The sequence below is a fragment of the Phyllostomus hastatus genome, unplaced genomic scaffold (assembly GCF_019186645.2).
Source record: "Phyllostomus hastatus isolate PE091 unplaced genomic scaffold, TTU_PhHast_1.1 phas_contig_1, whole genome shotgun sequence".
Classification (NCBI taxonomy): Eukaryota; Metazoa; Chordata; class Mammalia; order Chiroptera; family Phyllostomidae; genus Phyllostomus; species Phyllostomus hastatus.
Window position 1 is genome coordinate 764,162 of NW_025333498.1, and position 19,296 is coordinate 783,457.

The 19,296-nt window shown below is 38.1% G+C and overlaps 1 protein-coding gene across 3 annotated transcripts in view; it reads right to left on the minus strand.

Annotated features, from left to right (window-relative positions):
* SLC39A10 (solute carrier family 39 member 10) overlaps positions 1 to 19,296 on the minus strand; it is a 121,786-nt gene that overhangs the window by 86,540 nt on the left and 15,950 nt on the right. Inside the window, exon 1 of one of the 3 annotated variants that reach the window (XM_045817745.1) lies at positions 1,133 to 1,236. The exons of the other annotated variants lie outside the window; for them this stretch is intronic. The gene's annotated coding sequence lies outside the window, so the exon portion shown is untranslated. Of the gene's footprint in view, positions 1 to 1,132; positions 1,237 to 19,296 lie in introns of those variants that run through there. 3 annotated transcript variants of the gene reach the window in all.

Genomic DNA, 19,296 nt, shown 5'->3' on the forward strand with positions numbered 1-19,296 from the left:
AATCTAACTGGCATGAAGGAAACAGTAGAAGACTGTTCCCACAACTACTGAGCTCCTACTATGTATCAGGTGCTATTCCAAGTCATTTAACTTCATCCCTTGGGTGATATTTCTAGTCGGCCAGCTTCCTGGAAAGTTTATGTCACTGTTGTTAGAATGAATGAGCTCACAAGATAAAAGTGTGGCGGCGTCAGAGCAACCCAGGCTCCAGGGAGGAGAGCTCAGCAGCAGCGCCCTCACATCAAGGACCCTGAGGCTGGGAGCCAAGGAGAGGGAGGCAGGGGAGTTCAGAACTGGTGAAGACACACTTCGGAGGTGTCTCTCTGTCCCCGCTGCTCAAGATTTTGACACCCGTGGCAAAATTTTAAATGGCAATACTAGCACGTGGCTGTCAAAAAGTAATGAATATCAACAACCATTTTCTCTTGCTCCCACAACCCTTCCATGATCTGCCATTCTTTTTGAAGTTGTTTCGCTGCATAATGTTGTAACCGCCCTCTGTTGAAATATTACATAAAATCATTTCTATGGATAAATAAACAGATAAATTGCCAATGAAAAATCAGTTTCAAACCTTAATCTGTTGAACCTCCACTACACTAAAATATTCCTAATTATTTCTGAAACACACTAGGCATTTTTGTAAATAATCCATAAGAGCAAAAATAAAAAAAAATATGACAGAATGGTTTTCTGCAAGAAGTTTCCTTGATAGAAGTTTTTTTAAAGGAAATTTCTAAGCACTTCAACTTTTAATGCTCAAAGAATATAATCACTGAGAACAGCTGTAGTATTCCTTTAAAGAGCATGCACTTATTTTGTTTATAAACTGTGCACAAACATGGTAACAAAGGAAAAGAGAAACAATGTAGTGTATTAGGCAAGGCACACAGACAAGACGAAACAGAAAAGTAAATCTCCTTTTGAGTTAAAAGGAAACAAAATATTTTGTCTACCATCAAGAAGGAAGAAAGACATCTCTGACCATGAACTAAAATATTTTCCCAGAAGTGAGCTGGGGGCCTCTGGGGTGGGGGTGGGGGTGGGGAGTAAACGGGTACCAGGTCAGAAGGAATTGTTTTGGCCCTGGCGGAACAGAACTTCGATTTCTATAACAAATCAATCCACTTACAGGACGTGTTTAACTTCAACTGTTGGGAGGGCAGGTCCAGTCCTTTCTTCTCCTTTGAATGAACAGGGAAGGCTATCAGCTCACCGGCTGCCTCCCACCACAGGAATGTGGGCAATCTCTACAGAGCTGTTTTGAAAACCCATAGCACTTAAAGGAGCTGTATCAACAGGTTCCTCCTTCTCCCTAACACTGAGCCAATTGTAAATGCTGAATGGGAACCTTGAACAAGTTAAACACTATCATAGGAATTCAAAACCAGCTGTAGCTAGAGTGGGTTTTTTTCTAAATAGAATCACAATTTATATTTTTATCACTTAAGTCTTTTGAACCCAGAAGTATGGAGCTAACAATGGGCCATTTCCTCACAGCTTAATACAAAGCATGTTTTAAGGAAAGCCTGAGAGTCGGCCTTGGAATGTTGGTTAGGATAGAGAGTTCTTTTCCAGATGGAGCTGCTAATGTGGTTTTTTAAGAAAACTCAGGAGACTCAAAAATGTCCTTCCAAGCAATGTAATAAATGCCAAGCCTTTTATGTATTAATTATCTAATGCATTTCTATGGCCATTGCCCTTCAACACAAATAGTTGCATTTTCTCTCTAAACTTTCGCATATGTATGCATATATGCTTTCCATTCTGTCTTTAAATAAAACTGCTCCCAGCTCATGAATGGTGAGGAGAAGTACTCATTATAGAAGGTTCAACTCATCCAGCCCTAATGCTTGGGGGAAGTCATAGGAAAATTCTCATCATATCTTAAACTTCTACCTATGATTGTTCAAACTGGAATGTGAACCTTGGCTGGTGTGGCTCAGTGGATTGAGTGCTGGCCTGCAAACCGAAAGGTTGCTGGTTCAATTCCCAGTCAGGGCACATGTCTGGGTTGCGGGGCCAGGTGCCCATTAGGGGCGCACGAGAGGCAACCACACATTGATGGTTCTCTTCCTCTCTTTCTCCCTCCTTTCCTCTCTCTCTAAAAATAAATAAATATTTTTAAAAACAAACAAACTGGAATTTGGTTAAAGTGTTGATGTCCAGAATTGGCTTGCAATGTCTGCACAGCTATTAATCACTATTGTCATAGCATTTGCAATTTACTCTATAGTACGAGGCAGAAACTCTTAAGAGGAAATATGTCTGGATATTATTTGATTTACCATGAAGCATCTTAAACTACATTTGGCAAGGACTTAATTGAAAATGACTGCAATGATTTCAAACATTGAGCACACAATTTTAAAAAGTCAACATTTTCAAAATGAACACACAACAAAAAAATAAAAACTACCCTTAATCTTAATGATAGAAATGAAAATCTTTGTAATAAAAAATAATACTGAACAAATAATTTGCTTATTACTATGTACTGATTATTTTAATTGACCAGTTTCTTAGATGATCTATATATAAAAATTAGAAAGGGATAGTGTTTAGGTAGTTGTCTATATAATTTATTAATGTAGTAGATTTTAGGGCTCAATGGAATAAACTTGAATGTTGATAACTTTCACATTTGAAGAAGCAAATCAAGTAGCAACAAGAGCAGACAAATCTAGTGTAAGTGGAAAAAGGGATCAAAAGGTAAACATTAGCAATGGAGATTAATAGCAACAGTGCACAAAACAGTGAACACTGAAAGATACATTTCACTACTTTCCTCAGTCTCCATGGAATTTGTTCAGTTTGGACTCTTCATGGAGTTGAGAGAGAGAGAGAGAGAGAAATCCTTGTAGGAAAAACACTAGAAGTCAAATATCTTAGTGAACTTGGCCTGGAATTTGTACTTGACATTGTGATTTTATCACTTCTTAAAGGGATATGACAAAGCTCTTTAAATAATTTCCAAAGGGCATGGAGTATTTCCAAAAGTGAGGTAAAGAAGTCTGTAATCATGTAAGCATTACTTATTTAGCCACTGCCAATTAAGATGGTCAGATACCTCTATAAAATGGGAATTATGAGTTTAAGGTTTTATATTAACATGCCTACACATTTCCCTTCCTCCCTCTTTTTTCCTTTCCCCCTCCCTCCCAGCCTTCTCTCTTTTTTTTCTTTTAATTAGAAAAGGAGATTTGTGTCGCCCTTTAATTATGGTGCCAATGTAACCTGAAGGACTAATGTGGATTAAGATGAACTGGGAGCTTATAAACCCTCCCCACAATTCCAGTTACTTCAAAGAGGAAGCCTGGAGAAAGTTAAGAATCCACAGTGATGATCAAGGCAGCTTTACTTAAAATAGCCAAATAATGAAAACAACACAAATACTCATCTACCAGAAAGGCCAAATTGTGGTATATCCATAAAATAAAATACTGTATAGCAAAAAATAAATTACTGATACCTGAAACAATATAACTGAATCTCACTGACTTAATTTTGATCAAAACAAACCATACACCAAAAAGCACACAGCTTATGATTCCATTTTATACAAAGTTCAAACCCAGCAGAGTGGTTTACGTGAGAGGGGTTACCGACTGGGAAGTGACACCAGGGAGCCTTCTGGGTGCTGAAAATGTCCTAATCTTGATGTCGTTGAAGTATCCAGAATGTTTATCAATATACAAACATTCACTAAGCTTTACACTTTAAGATTTGTGCACTTCCCTGTATATATGTTATCTGCGATTAAACTTTAAAAAATGAAATCAAAAGAAAATTCACAGCAAAGGAAGAAAATACAAATTAGAAAGCCTCCCCCAAAATGCCAACGGGTTCAACAAAAGTGAAAGGAAATGTCCCATCTTTAAAAGGCTGAGAAATAACCTTTCACCAGGGGACAGAAAAACCGACCAATCTGTTTTTCTTTTAACATTCTTTAGCTCTTTAGGTATAGAATGTAGAAAGAGGCCATTAAAGAATGATTAACTCTCTCCAAAAAACAAGTTGGATTTGGGAACTTAAGTTTTAGAGTTTTTTAGTTAGGGAGTCTCCGTAATCCTTACAGAAAATACCCAGATTGTCTTGGAAGGAGATTGTTGTAAAGAGAAACCAGGAAGACAAAGAGGAAATCAACTATTTGAGTTTCAGGTAGAGCGTTCAAGTTTGGCTTCGAGTTTACTTGATTGTTCAACAGTATGGGGAAGCAGGGAGGGCTGTGGGCAGTACTGCCCAGACTCAGGTTAGTGAACACACACTATAATATACAGATGATGTATTATAGCACTGCACACCTGAAACCTATATAATTAACCAATGCCACCCCCATAAGTTAAATTAAAAAAAAAGAAAGAAAGAAAGAAGTACTGTCCAGGACCAAAAGGTGTGCATGTGGTTGGACTTGCCTCTGTGTTCTCTGTGAATAACCAGATGATGGATCTGGTAGATTGGGAACAGGTGAAAGAGAAACCCCATATTTATTTCTAACCAAATTCTCTTGATATAAAGTATGTGCTCTTCTTTTTTATTGAATGGTGGCCAAGCAAATGCCTATCTCCTATCCACCTTTATTTCCTCCAGGCTTTTTAGAAGCACCATTCATTCTCTTGTCCTGTTCAGCTCCCTCTAGACACTCCCCAGAACGGGCAGACCACGTCTAACTGCAGAGGCTCTGACGGGTGATGAATATGTGGATGGACTGTGGCCTGGCTTTTGAGCTTCATGTTCTGACATTCTGACTTTGTCTCTGAATTTTTAACTAGAAAATTAAACTAGATTGCTGCCTCATCTTCCACTCAAAGTACTGGCATCACAACCTGGCTGCATTTATGAAATTATTTTAAAATCCCAGACTAAAATTAATGGAGAAAATTATGGACTCCACTACAGTGCTACACTTGAGCATTTCTTTTAAATAGTACACAAGGGAGAAGGGCTAAAAATCTGGAGCCTCTTTATATGATAGGTGTTTTATATACATTATCACACTTAACCCTCTTGAACCTCTGGAAGCTAAATATTAGTACCACCATTTTGTGAGAGGAAATCTCAGGCCTCAAGGAACAAAAACACTAAATGCACACAGTCAAGGTTCAACCCAGGTCCATCTGACTCCACAATCATTTTACCTCACTACTGCTCAGGCAAGGCACTTTCTCAACACACACAGGGCTTAATTATTCTTTTACCCCAGGAAAAGAATGTGTATGCTGAATTACATCAGCTAAAATACATAGTGAATCTCCCTGAGGGCACAAGTGGTTACTCATCTCTCTGTGTGGCATAGAATAATACCTCGACGTGTTAGGTGCATACTTCCATACAGACGCACATGAGATAGATGTTGATTTTTTTCTTAAATCACACACACACACACACAAACTTTCTCAAAGTATACATGAGCATCTACACATCATTGTCATTATGGACTCAAATTCCTGCAGAAAAAATACAATTTACTCATTTAATTAAAATGTCAATAAAAGGGATGGTTAAATGCCAATTGATAACATAACCCAAAGAATAAAAACTTGGATAATGAGTTACATTTGCTGTTCTTCTACGCTTTAAAGGCACATGGGCCAATATTTCTGTTATACCAGGAAAACAAGCAAAGATGGAGTCTTTTATGGTATAACTGATCCTATAGGTGGAATCACTTCAAAGAAAAGAACATGCACACACAAGATGCTCTGCTAATAAAAGACGGAACCTAAATGAGCAGTCTAAAATCCAACTGTTAGTAAAATTACACTCTGATGACCAGTTCTTTACATCAAAGGATGCAAAAACTGGCTGAGTAATTTTTCTTTGCAGGACTGGTCATCCCCACCCCTCCACCCCCATTTTATTTTAGTTTCTTTGTGTGGAAGAAAAGCAAAATTTAAATTCTTAATGCTGAAGCTAGCTTATTTACTTTTAAATTAAGTCAGTTTGTCACTGAAAGTATCACACCTGAGTCTTCAGTTGCTGTATTGTTAATGAGTCTTTGCCGTTAAAGACATGCATATTTCCAGGGTGATGTGCTTTGTTGTTTACGTTTACCAGTACGATTTCCAGTTTGCTGGATGTCGGTGGAATAGTCAGAATTTAGAGTTAGATCACAGAATGGAAGGACTAGTTATAGAGGTTCATTTGCTTTTCAGGTGGAAATATCCAGGCTTTCAAGCTGTGATTGTCGTGTTTCTGCTTCAGAATTCTCCAGGATGAGTTTGCCTACAATTCTGAAGTAATCAGTTAATTTCCATGAACTATAAACCTCTCTGTTTAGGCCCATTTATGAGATTACAAGAAAGGAACTGGTATTTAATTCTTTCTGTATCTTGTCTCTCTTATTTTGTTCATGCCATTACAGTAAACAAACATTCCTGAAATTCCAATATTGTATATCTATTCCCCATAAATGTTTTTTTACTATTCCAAAATATTTACTCTTGTTGTTTACTTTTGTGTTTCTTCACAATTTTTTAAGTAGTCATTTCTTGTCAAAAGGAATGCCTACATTGACTCATTGTCATTGTAGAAGCAAATTACTTCTTTTGAATCATTTTGGGCTATTTTCGAGAACAGTCTCCAACTCACCCCTGCATCAAATCACTTCTCTACATTATGGTTCGTAAACTAATCTGTCTTTGCACACGATTCTCCCTCCTATCCCTGCCTATTCATTGTCAATGCTTCCGTAGTCTCAGCATTCTCTTAATTTTAACTCACATTTTCCTCCAGCCCTTTGTAGGAATTTACATATTTCTCCCTTTTGATTGGTTGCCACTTTATTCTACCCTAAAGTCTTAAAAGTTTTTACTTTTCATCCCAATCGAATCCTCTGGTAATGCCAATTCATTAATACACCAAAAGTTCATTGCACGGCAGACTCTCCAAATGTGACACCTCCTGGCCTGCATGGGGTGGCACATCTGTCACTCACTGTACCGATCCTGGTAGTACTGAAGACAGGGTAACCCCAAAATTAACTATTAAAATAAATGTTCAACTGTGTAGCCAATAGCATATACTTTGCTACATAACTATGCCATTTTGGAAAAAGTGGTAACACACACACACACATCAAACCTACCCTTTGAAGATTTCGATAGATGCTTTTGGATCTTTACCTTTTCAGCTTAATCCAAGTCAGGTCGCAGTTGTAGAACCGTGTCAGGTCCAGGGGCTGCTGAGACCCCAGATGGAAGGGTAAAGCAAGTCCCTCCTTCTAAATTTACATTCATTTAAATTAGTTGGAGTGCTGGGGTTTTCATACCCCAACCTTCCTGTAAATTGTTTTCCTCCCAGAGTGAGCGGTAACTGTTTTCACCAGCTAGAGAGGATCTTGGGTTTTCCTCCTTTTAAAGCTTCAAGTTGTTCTTCAGTTATCCTTTTTATGTCGTGTAACCCTCAGGGGTTATATCCAACTTTTGTATTTAATATATTTTAATTCAGCCTGTGATGATCTATATATGCATTCATGAGCTCATCTTCCCCTTAGGACTTGAACAGGTAGCAGAGATTAAATTGGCTTTCTTTACTACTTCCTGGCAACTGCAAGGCTTGACTTCATGAATACCTTTATTTCTGCGTTTGCATCCAAAAGTTTTGGAGAAAGTGTAATTACCTGATTAAATAAATAAAACAGTCTTTTGGACTGATCTTTTTATAACACCATGACTATGTGAACTGGCAACACGCACATCCTGGCTTTTCCTTTTCTTTATGCTCCAACTTTTTTATTCCTTTGAGTGACCCCTTTGAAATCTAGAAAGGTTTGTCCCACTTTCTCCTAATCTGTGTTATGCCCCTATACTACCTGAGTATATTTTGTAAGTAGTTTGTCTGTCTCATTGGCACAGGAAAAACAATACACATTTTATCTGAGGAGAAAGAAAAGTACTTTTCCCATCCACTACTTTTCTTTTGGAAAGGGAAGTGGGAATGAAAGGGAGAAAGATGTGAGTGGAAGAGAAGTAACGCCCCAAACAGAAACCTGGGAAGCTTCACTCCCCCGTGTGTGCCGCCTTCAAGGAGGTCGTATCGTGGTCTGAAGGAATTCTTAATTGAAATGATATCACTATGCCACCACCAATCACCAACTGCTCAAATATTCCCTACTCCCTGTCCCCTAGCTGAAGCCTCCTTCCTCATTTAAATAATTGTCCTCCTCTATAGTCATTTCTGTATTGTCTCCTCTCCCCATTAAGATTCTGCTACTCTTTGTACTCTCTGCCTGTGTAGCGCCTCGCCTGGCCCTAGGCTTTTGATAAATGTTTACTGAATTGAAATAAACTGCTTGACCTTGCTTAAGGTCCCTTTTTCTAGCACATTAAAAAAGCTTATTTTAGGTAACACCTTCATCTTTACCACACACTATTAAGGTATAGTGACCAAAATCAACTTAAAGAAAAGTAACATAGTTGACTTTTAAACTCCACTGTAAGAAATTATAATACTTTTTTCTGAAAGAGCTCAAGATGAACCATTCTTAATGTTTGGTAGTGTAGGTCTCGAGATGCAGACAGAACTGTTTTTCTGATTTTAATTACTTTCTGGCTAGCATGCATGATAATCAAGAGTAATTAAAATACATTAATTAAGTGCAACTTTCACAAGTTTATGAAATAAAAGAAAGCTTAAGCGTGTCTTCAGCCATAGCTACATTGTGCATGGGATCAGAAAAACCTGGTGAATCACTGGATTGCATGCCTCCATGTTACCCCACATTCAGATCTGGAACAGCCATAGATTCAGTTGCCCCAATTTTTTCATCTGCAAAATTCGCCAGGGTCAAGGGAAGGAGAGACAGGGTCAGGGAACCAATAACGGTGCAGAGGGTCCTCTGCACCCTCCCCTGTGAGCTTGCACTGGAATCTGCAAGGTGAGCTACCAAACTGTCAGCAGTGAGACAGAAAAGAAAGCACAAGTCCTGTTGGTAGGAAGTTGGTGTGTCAAACTGGTTTATGAAGAGACATCAGGATTTTGAACAAAAGATCAAAATATCCCATTATATCAGGGTCTTGATTAAGATTAGATTTTATAACCTCTTGGAGTCAACTTATTTATCTTTGTTTCTTCCTGTCACCTACACCTTCAACACATATGTTTAAATGGAGAATTTTAAAAGTTATAATGCATTTGCATATATTGAAATGACATATATAAAAGTGTATATATATATATATATATATATATATATCTTAAATAATTGCCATAATGTTCTACCTAACAAGTAAATGCATAGCATGGGTATACATGAAATTGGTCATGAAATTTTTTTTGATCATTTGGGATGAGAAAATTTAATACATATTTGTGATATTAGGTTCAAAGAGCAGTTTCCTGTGCTTTTTTTCTGGAAGTGGCTAACATTTCCAGGCAGTAAGGGCTCTGGGCCAACATCACAGAAGACGCAAAACTGAAATGCTAAATGATTAAAACTTTGGGGGAAAAAAACTTCCACCAAGAACTGCACCGTGTGCTGTTGAGCTGTATCACTAGACTTTCATGCCTTGCTGAAGGTGAGAAATAGCCAGCACTGGGCCAGGAATGTGGAAGCCATGTGATAGAGAGCTCTGTCTAAGGTGTACAGATTAAGTAAGCACCAGCGAGGAAGCAAAATAAGGTAATGGACATGGAGGACGTGATTTACTAGATTAGGAGGCAGGCAGAACCAGAAATCCTCTACTATCTGGAAAGACCAAATGTAGATGGGGCCATTAGACACAGGCTGAGGGAGCCTGTGATTCATGCTTGCACTTCTCGGCTCTGGGTCCACCTCACCGTGTTCAAGATAAAAACACATTCGATACTTTGTAAGAGTGTGGTATTTGAGGTTGGACAGACCTGGGTTTGAGTCCCCATGTAGTCATTTAATATATTATTTATGTATCTGCTACCGCCACCCTCATACCCAAGTCTCAGTTTTCTTATTTGTGAAATGAAATAATAATTATACCTACTTCACCTAGTACTTGCTGTACAGGTCAAATGACATAATGTATGTAAATAAAGCACTTAGCATATGCCTGCCATTCTCAGTGAAGGCCATCTAAAAACAAACAAAAAATCAACTGCTCAGCTGCTTTTACCTATAAAAAAAGATAAAGGTCAAGGAAAACCCATTGTAATATGACAAATTGAACAGATTGTGTCCCTCTGATCAATGGCTACCATCCACACTGTCTTCAGGTTATTGCAGATGGCCTTCATACCTCCCATTCTTGCTGCTGTCTGAAGTTGCTAAGGACAGTCCTTCACCCAGCCAATATTTAGTAAACGCCAGTTCTGTGTTGAGTGTGTATTGGTGAATATCTCATGAAGACAGTTGAAAAGATAGGTAACGAACAAGATAAACACACACATATAATAATTGTCACATATGAAGAAAAACAAATGGGACTCCACTCTAGATGAATGGATAAGGGAAGGCTTCTCTGAGGATGAGAAATTTAAGCTAAGAGGCCAAATTTAAGGAAGAGAAGTTTTTTTTGGTTTTTTTTGTTTGTTTGTTTGTTTGTTTTTACTTTATGGCCTTTCTCTGCAGCAGTTGTGACAATCGCCAGCTTTATCTGTCCAGCAACTCCTCTGTAGTGCTTGGCTATCACAATCTAGAGGGGATCCCAAGAAATATTCAGGACAGATTATTTCCTGGTGAGGGTGATTCTGTGTAGAATTATGCACGTGACACCTGCACAATTTTGTTAACCAGTGTCACCCTTAATAAATTCAATCTAAAAAAAAAAAGAGTGATTCTAGGGCCCTGTTCATAGATGTAAACAGAGGGCAGCCACATACACACGTGTGTAGACTGTTACTACAAAAGGTCATGAGGCAAGCCAAGAGCCCTAATACAGGGTTGTGTCCACCTGCCTCTGAGGAAGGGGTGCTTTTTCTAATTTAGGCAAGAACCAGCCATTGGCCCCATGCAACCTCCAAATGGGAGAGCACATTAAAATTTCTCTGTCACTGGAGAAAGGAAAGCTCCCAGAGCCAGTGAAAGGTTTTTCAAAAGCAGACGGGCACCGAAGACTCTGGGTGCCACTCCAAACAACCTGACTCCATTCTTAAATACAGACCACACATAGGACCCATATTTCTGTAGACCTGCTCCATTGTTTACAACCCACATTTCAGGAGAGCGCGTATTTCCTCCTCTTGGCATCAGTGGAGTCGGGATTGTGCTGGCTTACTAGCTGCGTGGAGCCCTGGAGGCCCTAGAGGCCAGGGGACGAGGAGCCTGGACCCCCATTGCCTAAGTGCTCGCACAACCCACTTCTTTCAGAAGTCTTCCCACAAGGGGCTTCTGTCAGGCAGTGCTGGTCCCCAAAGCTGTGACTAATGGCCTCCTTCCCAGGCTCTCGAAACTGAGCAGTTCTTGTTGCCTTTGAATTGCTTCTCCTTCATACCAGAGCAGGATCATTCTTCCTGATTATCTAAAAACAAGCCACAAAGATCCCTTTGTAGGAGGAATTAAAGAAGAAATAGAAGGAAAATGTAGAAGACCGTGACCTAAAGACAAGAGTGTGACAAGTTAATGTGCACATACTTAGAGAAGTATCTAAAGTAAAATCGTTCAGGGTAGGGGGGTGGGGGAATGCGGGATGGAAGGAAGTTTTTATAGAGAATTGCATTAAGTTATAGTTTCAATAGGTTTAATCCCCAAAATCTACACATAATATTCTCTTGGCCAGATTTCTTACATATTAAAACTTGGAATTATGAAGGAAAATTCTCAGGTTAAGGCATGTTTTGGCCTAATTAGCAGCCCCTTAGACTAGCAAGCAAGAGTCTGATTTTAAAGATAGCACGTATACTTAAGACGAGAACTAACAAAACTGGCCAGACCTGATTCTTATCAAGGGTTTTTTGGAGGGACTTAAAAAAGAAAAATAAGAAAAGTGTTTTCATCTCTTAGAGAACTGAAACAACAGAAAGCAGAGCTGGACATTACCAATGCACTAATTTTATGTGGACTCTGATGCATTAATGAAGAAAAATATAACTCTCCTAATACTTTGGAGACTATTCAAGTTATAACTCTAGTTAATAAATTTCACAATTACAAGGCAGTTACAGTCTCCATCCAGAAATCCTGGTTTTCTGACATGCAAGTGTGTCTACAATAATTCCAAGGAGTGTTGTAAAAGACTCAAAATAAAACTAATGTTGATTTGCCCAATTTTTAAAAGAAATAAATATGAAATACAACTTTTGGGGAGAATGTGAGGCTACTCTAAAGAGACTGATAATCTTGATTGCAAGTAGTACCATCTTTTTTCTGGTGCCACAGAAATGACTGATAACTCTTTTTAAAAGAATCATGCAAAGTAACAAAAGCTGTGTAAAGGGAGACTACATCAAAATTTCTTTCAGTCGCTAAAGAATATGCTTATGATACAAAAGTTTTCAGTGCCACAGTTTCTTTTGTGGCCTCTTCCCATCCCCATTCTTGGCTGTCCCTCGTGAAATTGAATTCGTGCTGATTCTCCTTACGTATATTTAAGCTCTTTTCCTCTGATGCTTTCTTTCAGAACACTATTGAAATGCAGTTTATATCTAGAAAAAAATAACCAGCAATCTCTTGAACTTTAAATAACAAGGAATACACAGTAAAGCTTGCAGTGATAGACTTAGAAATGGCATAAAAGGGAAGACATGCCATCTGAAGGGCCTTCCAGCTTACCGCTCACAAACAATTGTTTAGATGTCAGGGTGCCAGATACACTGGTTAGATCTGAGATTATTCTTCCAACAGCTCACTGTTGAGAATTCCGAGTGGAGGATAAAAATAATAACCATAGCCATGGTATAAATCAGGTGTTCGTTCATTTATTCATTCAGGTAACAAATGTTAATAGGAACTGAGAGGTACTTGGGATGCAGTAGTGAACAAAAACTGTTTGTACTATCACCTGCTTGACCTAACTGACACATACAGAGCACTCCATCCAGAAATTGCAGCATTCACATTTTTTTTTCCACACTGCACGAAACATTCAAAAAGATATCAGATTTGGGGGTTAAAATAAATACCAGTAAATTTTAAAGAATTGAAAATAAACACCAAAACTATGCCACTGACCACAATGGATGAAAACATGAAAGCAATAACTTTTTAGATACATGGAAAATTCCTAAACATTTGGATTAAGGCAACATACTAATTCTAAATAACACATGGTAGAAAGAAGAAAAAGCTTTGAAATGCATAAAAATAAAAACACAACATTAGCAAAATGCACGTGTTGCAGCTACGATAGTGTTTGCTGAGAAATTTATAACACTAAATACGTTAGAAAAGAAAGATCTAAGCTGAAATATCAAGCATTTATATTAAGCAACCAAATTAAGACTTAAAGATGGATGCCTACATTTTCCACCAAACAAAAAGAGAAGGAAAAGAAATAAAAGCAAATTAAACCCGAGGTAAATAGAAGGAAGAAAAAATGAGCAGAAATCAGTGAATAAGAAAGTGTACAACTGGAAAAGAAAAATGGATGAAATCGAAAATCTTGTCAAATAACATAAACATCATTATTGACTAGGAAAATGCAAGTTAAAACCAAATAAATTACCACTAAAATGGCAGAAATTAAAAATATCCACAATACCAGGTTTTGGTGATTATGTTGAACCACAGAAGTTCTTATGCATTGTTAGTGGAAATGCAAGATGGTGGAGCCACTTGGGAAAACTATTTGCAGTTCCTTAAAAAAGTTGAACATACATTTACCATGAGATTCAGCAATCTGTTTTCTAGGTAACAGAGAATAACAAAACTTATGCAAAGATTTATATGAGAATGTTCAGAGAAGTTTAATTGTAATAGCCAAAGATTGAAAACAACCCAACTGGTAAACTGATAAGTTGTGGGAGACTCATACAATGGAAAATGGTTTCACAATAAAAGGCATAGACTGCTGATTCATGTTATAGAAAAGAACAACCTACCCAAACATGGACAAATCTCAAAAGCATCATGTTGAATGAAAGAAGCTAGAGACAAAAGAATACATACAATATGCCTTATTTATGTGTAATTCTAACAGGCAGACTATAGTGACAGAAAGATGGTGGTCCTTCAGGGCCTGGGTGGGGGGAGATTAACAGAAGAGGGGCAAGATAAAAGTCTTTGAAGGTGATGGAAATGTTCTATATGCTGATTTTGGTAGTGGTTACAGGGCTTTATTTATTTGTCAAAATGCTTCCAAATGGACCCTTAAAAATATTGAATTTTATTGTATATAGATTATAGTTTAATAAAGCTAAAAAATAGGTTATATAAATGACATAAAAAATCCAGCTTACTCAAAAGTAATTTTTTTCTTCCTTTTAATTATACTTTATTGATTATGCTATTATCGTTTTCCTAATTTTTCTCCCTTTGCCCCCCTCCACCCATCAAGCCCCACTTGCCATTCCCTCAGACAATCCTCACACCATTGTTCACATCCATGGGTCATGTAACTACCTATTTGTACTTTTTTTTTAATTTTAAGATTTTATTTTATTTATTTAGAAGGAAGGGAAGGGGCCTGGCCAGCAAGCCAGGCACATACCCTGACTGGGAGTTGAACCAGTGAGCTTTCAGTTCACAGGCCAGCACTCAATCCACTGAGCCACACTAGCCAGGGCCTTATTTGTACTTCTTAATTCTCTCACCTCTTCACCCATTGTCCCATAGCCCCCTCCCATCTGGTAAGGGTTTGTTTTTGTTTTTTGTTTTTTTTCAATATTGCTAAATCAATTTCTAATATGCTAAGGAAGTCCATCAAATCCTATCATTTCTTTTGCCAGGGGCTATTTGAAAGCAACAGCATATTCACATTTAAAAATTAAGTAACACAACTACTAAAAAAAATTTACTAGGGAAAACAAACACAAAAGTGAAAATTAAAAAATATGACTTTGGTACAAAGTATTTAAGACAGTAAGAAAAATAAACCAAGAGAAAGAAACATTCTTCAGAAATCCATACAAAAAGTTTATATCAAGAAAGAAAAAGCTTCATCTCTTGATCAGGAGGCAGAAATAGAAAAGTCCAACTGAATGAACAGGGCTCTATAGGCAGCCTTAGTGTTAGGTTTGTGGTTGCCATGTAGTGTAGGCCATTTCCAGACATTAAGTTCTGTATTACATGAATGTATTATCTAGAGATGTGACATTAAGTAAACCTTGGTTTTTGCAACAAGCCTTGCATTCAGAAGAGACTTCTTGCTTCTGCAGAATATCTGACTAGCCACCATTTTCACATTCAAGGGCCTTTGTCTTCCGCTTCAAGACTAGGACTATGTTTTTCTTTTGAGCAATTAGACCTGCAACTCTCCTGAGACTGATGATTCCCTGCCGATTCACACATCCTAACCTGCCTTGTGCCACCCGGCTGCTGCCTGGCAGCCCCCAGCTGATCTGCTGGACCTCCTGTGTTCTGAAGTCTGAGGAAGCCACAGGCCGTTATGAAAGACAAGAAATCTAAACGCCAGTGTGTTGACTTAAGAAATTGCATTTTCTCCTTAAATGTAGGTATCCTTTTAATCTAGATCCACTGTACCAAAACCTTTCCCTCTATTTCTCAAACTTTTTGTTGTTGTTGTTGTTTTTAATTTTTAAAACTTTTTAAAAGGAGGCACTATGGTACCAAAGGATTTTTTTTTCTATATGGGATGATGGATTATGATGGGTATTCATTCCTGAAGTATCTGTTGTCCTAAAACTTAAGGGTAAAAGATTCTTCTGAGTTGGTATGACATTGAAAGAGTGCCTTTCATGTCAAAAACAAGTATTCTTTCTTTTTATGAATTTATTTGTGCCAAACTGATAATTGCCAAGAAGCAAAATCACAACAGATGGAGAAAATGCTCCCCCAAACGAGCATTCTAGAAAAGACTGCAGAGCAGGCCCAGAAACAAGAAATCCCGACACAGTGAAACCTGTTCCCCAGCAGTTTGTGAGGTTTCTGAGAACCTTTGGTGGTGATTCGTGAGGAAAGGCATAAAGCTGAGGGTTGACCCCTTACTTACCTGTACCCGAGTCTTCGGGAACTGCTCTGATGGACAACGGATTCAAAAAGGAGCAAAGGGTGGCAGAGGGGGATCCAAATGTGGGGCTGTAAGACTTAAAGCTCAGCTGCCAGAAACGACTTCTCACAGAAGTACCATGAAGATGTTGCTGAAGCCAGCTCCTCCGCTGCTACCCAGGTTGCTGTCTGGAGAATGCCCTTCAGAGGCTCAAGGGCCAGGACCTGCAACGCTCCACTCCGACTAGGTAACACGAATTAAATGTGTTCTCAGCTTAAGGCCATAGTTCTCATTCAACAGAGGGGTTGTGACTAGTTTGCAGGAGACGTGCCTCAACCAATTTGTTGTTCACAAGCCATAAAAATGACATGCAGGCACTTAAGTTTACTTAAAGCATACACAAGAGTAGATTCATAGTTTCCTTGTATTCAACTCCATTGTACAAGCCTGAGTATAACATGAGTGCCTATGTCAGAGTCAGTGGGCCCTGAGATTATGTATAACCGTGGGTACACCTCATGTGAACAGCAGAAAGATTGAGAAGCACTCAGATAAGGCAATGCTAACTGTAAATCCAATGTTCTGTTTTTTTAAATTTTTTATTGTATTTTCTCCATTACCATTTAACACACCCTCACTTCAACCAGTGCAATCACCGCACTGTTCTCCATGTCCAGGAGGCCTTTTTCCTTTTTGCTTGATCCCGCCACCCTCTGCCCTCCCCCTCCCCAGAGTTATCAGCCTGCTATCTGGGAGTCTGTCTCTATTTTGCTTGTTTTTTAAAAAGATGTGCTAGGACCTAAGAAAAAATACTACATTGTTCAGATTTTGCACTGAGACAAAAGCTTTGGCTAAATTAGAATCACAAATAGACTTTTAATTAAAAAAAAATACCTTTCCTCTGTAAGCAAGCCAGTCATCCTTTGCTCAGAAAGCTATTGTTATGGTTTCTTCAATTAATCCAGGATGAATGCAATCTCAGAATACACGTATCTAAACGCTTCCTTCCTTTTGTCCATTTCCTAGAACATTCAGCCCCAGTTTGACAGTTTGACAAACAAGGTCAGCATTTGAACTTGCTCACACTGATCATTAATTCCTCTGGAAGAAAAATCACCAATCAAGTGGGAGTCTCCAGTTTCCATGGGGTCGAAACTAGGGCATTGTGGTTTCTCATATGAAAAAGAAAACTAACAGAAAATACCATTGAAAAGTTTTCCATTTTCTTTAAGAGAGATAACTTAGAAGTGTTACAGTATCTCTTGTTTTTTCTTTCTGTATCTTATCTTCTTGGCAGTCCTACCATTGAGAAATCTGGTCTTTGCACATTTCCAGGCTTCTCCCAGCAGGACAATAAACTCTTTTAGAACGGCTCTTGTTAGTGGAGTATTAATATCATTTGACAGATATTTTATGCAATAAAATATTTGTCTTGTGACAAAAGTAGGTTTACAGTTGTGAGCACTCGAAACAGCTTATTCTTGTATTACTATTTATTAATTATTGTATTCTTTTCCACACGAACAACTGTAACCCCGCTTTTGCCCCACGCTGTATGTAGACAACCCAGGCTGAAGCTTGGCAGTAGTGGGATCATGACTTAGACCAGAGTTTGGCTGACATTGTCTGTAAAGGACCAGCAATTAATATTTCAAGCTTTGTGGTCCATATGGTCTCTATGGCACCTGTTCAACTCTGCCCTTATGGTGAGAAAGCAGCCCCAGACAATGCATAAGCGAATGAACGTGGCTGTGTTCCAATAAAACTTTACGCTGGAAATTTGAATTTCATGTCATATTCACATGTCATGAAATAGTCTTTCTTTTGATTTTTTTAACCATTCAAAATGGTCAAAATCATTTTTAGCTTGCAGGCTGTAGAAAAACGGGTGGCAGACCTGATTTCAGCATTTGGGGAAAAGATTGTTTGACCTCTGATTTACAGTCACACTAAGCCACACCCCACCTTGTAATTGTTATAAAAAGGGAAGTCACAAGGCCCCAAAACCAAATGTAAATAATTACAGTGGCCATTGAACAACCTGAGTTTGAACTGCGCAGGTCCACTTACATGTGTATTTTTTCCTTTTTTATTTTATTTTTTGGAGTTTTTTCAATAAATATTGTAAAATATATTTCTCCTCTTATGATTTCCTTAATAACATATTCTTTTCTCTAGTTGTTTATTGTAATAATTTTGTATACAATACATATAACACATAAAATATGTATTCATTGACTGTGTATGTCATCAGTAACACTTCCAGTCAACAACAGTCTATTAGTAGTTATGTTTTGAGGGAGTCAAAATTAACCCATGGGTTTTTAGCTATGCAAGTTGACCCCTAACCAGCGTTGTTCAAGGGGTCAACTATGAATATAATTTGGCTTTCCTTGCATATTGCATTATTTGGCTTTCTCCTTAGAAATCTCCCAAGAGACTGCTTGAATTTTGGTTTCTCAATATTTTCCAAAATGTACTATACTAAGAATCATTGGAGAGGTCTGGGAGACATAGGTAGTGCCAACTGCCCCACCTCAAACACTAGGATTCCTTCTAGTCCGTGTCTTGTTTTAAACGTTGTTGTGAATGTGGCATTTTATTCCATAATCTCTTTTCCCTCTAATTTTCTTTTTTAATTATATTTTATTGATTATGCTATTACAGTTTCCTGATTTTTCTACCATTGCCTGCCTCTACCCAGCACTCTCCACTCCCTCAGGCAATCCCCACACCATTGTTCATGTCCATAGGAAATGTGCATAAGGTCTTTGGCTACTCCATTTCCTATACTGCTCTTTACATCCCCATGGCTATTCTGTAACTACCTATTTGTACTTCTTAATCCCCTCACCTCTACACCCATTCCACCACACACCCCTCCCATCTAGTAGCAACCATCAAAATGCTTCTGTGTCCATGATTCTCTGTTCTTCCAGTTTGCTTAGTTTGATTTTTAGATTCAATTGTTGATAGATATGTATTTATTGCCATTTTATTGTTCATAATTTTGATCTTTTTCTTAAATAAGTTCTTTTAACATTTCATATAATGGTTGGGTAATGAACTCCTTTAGCTTTGCCTTGTCTGGGAAGCACTTTATCTGCCTTTCAATTTTAAGTGATAGCTTTGCTGGGTAGAAACTTGACTGTAGGCCCCTGCTTCTCATGACTTTGAGTATTTTTTGCCAATCCCTTGTAGCCTGCAAAGTTTCTTTTGAGAAATCAGCTCTGACAGTCTTATGGGTATTCCCTATAAGTAACTAACTTCTTTTCTTTTG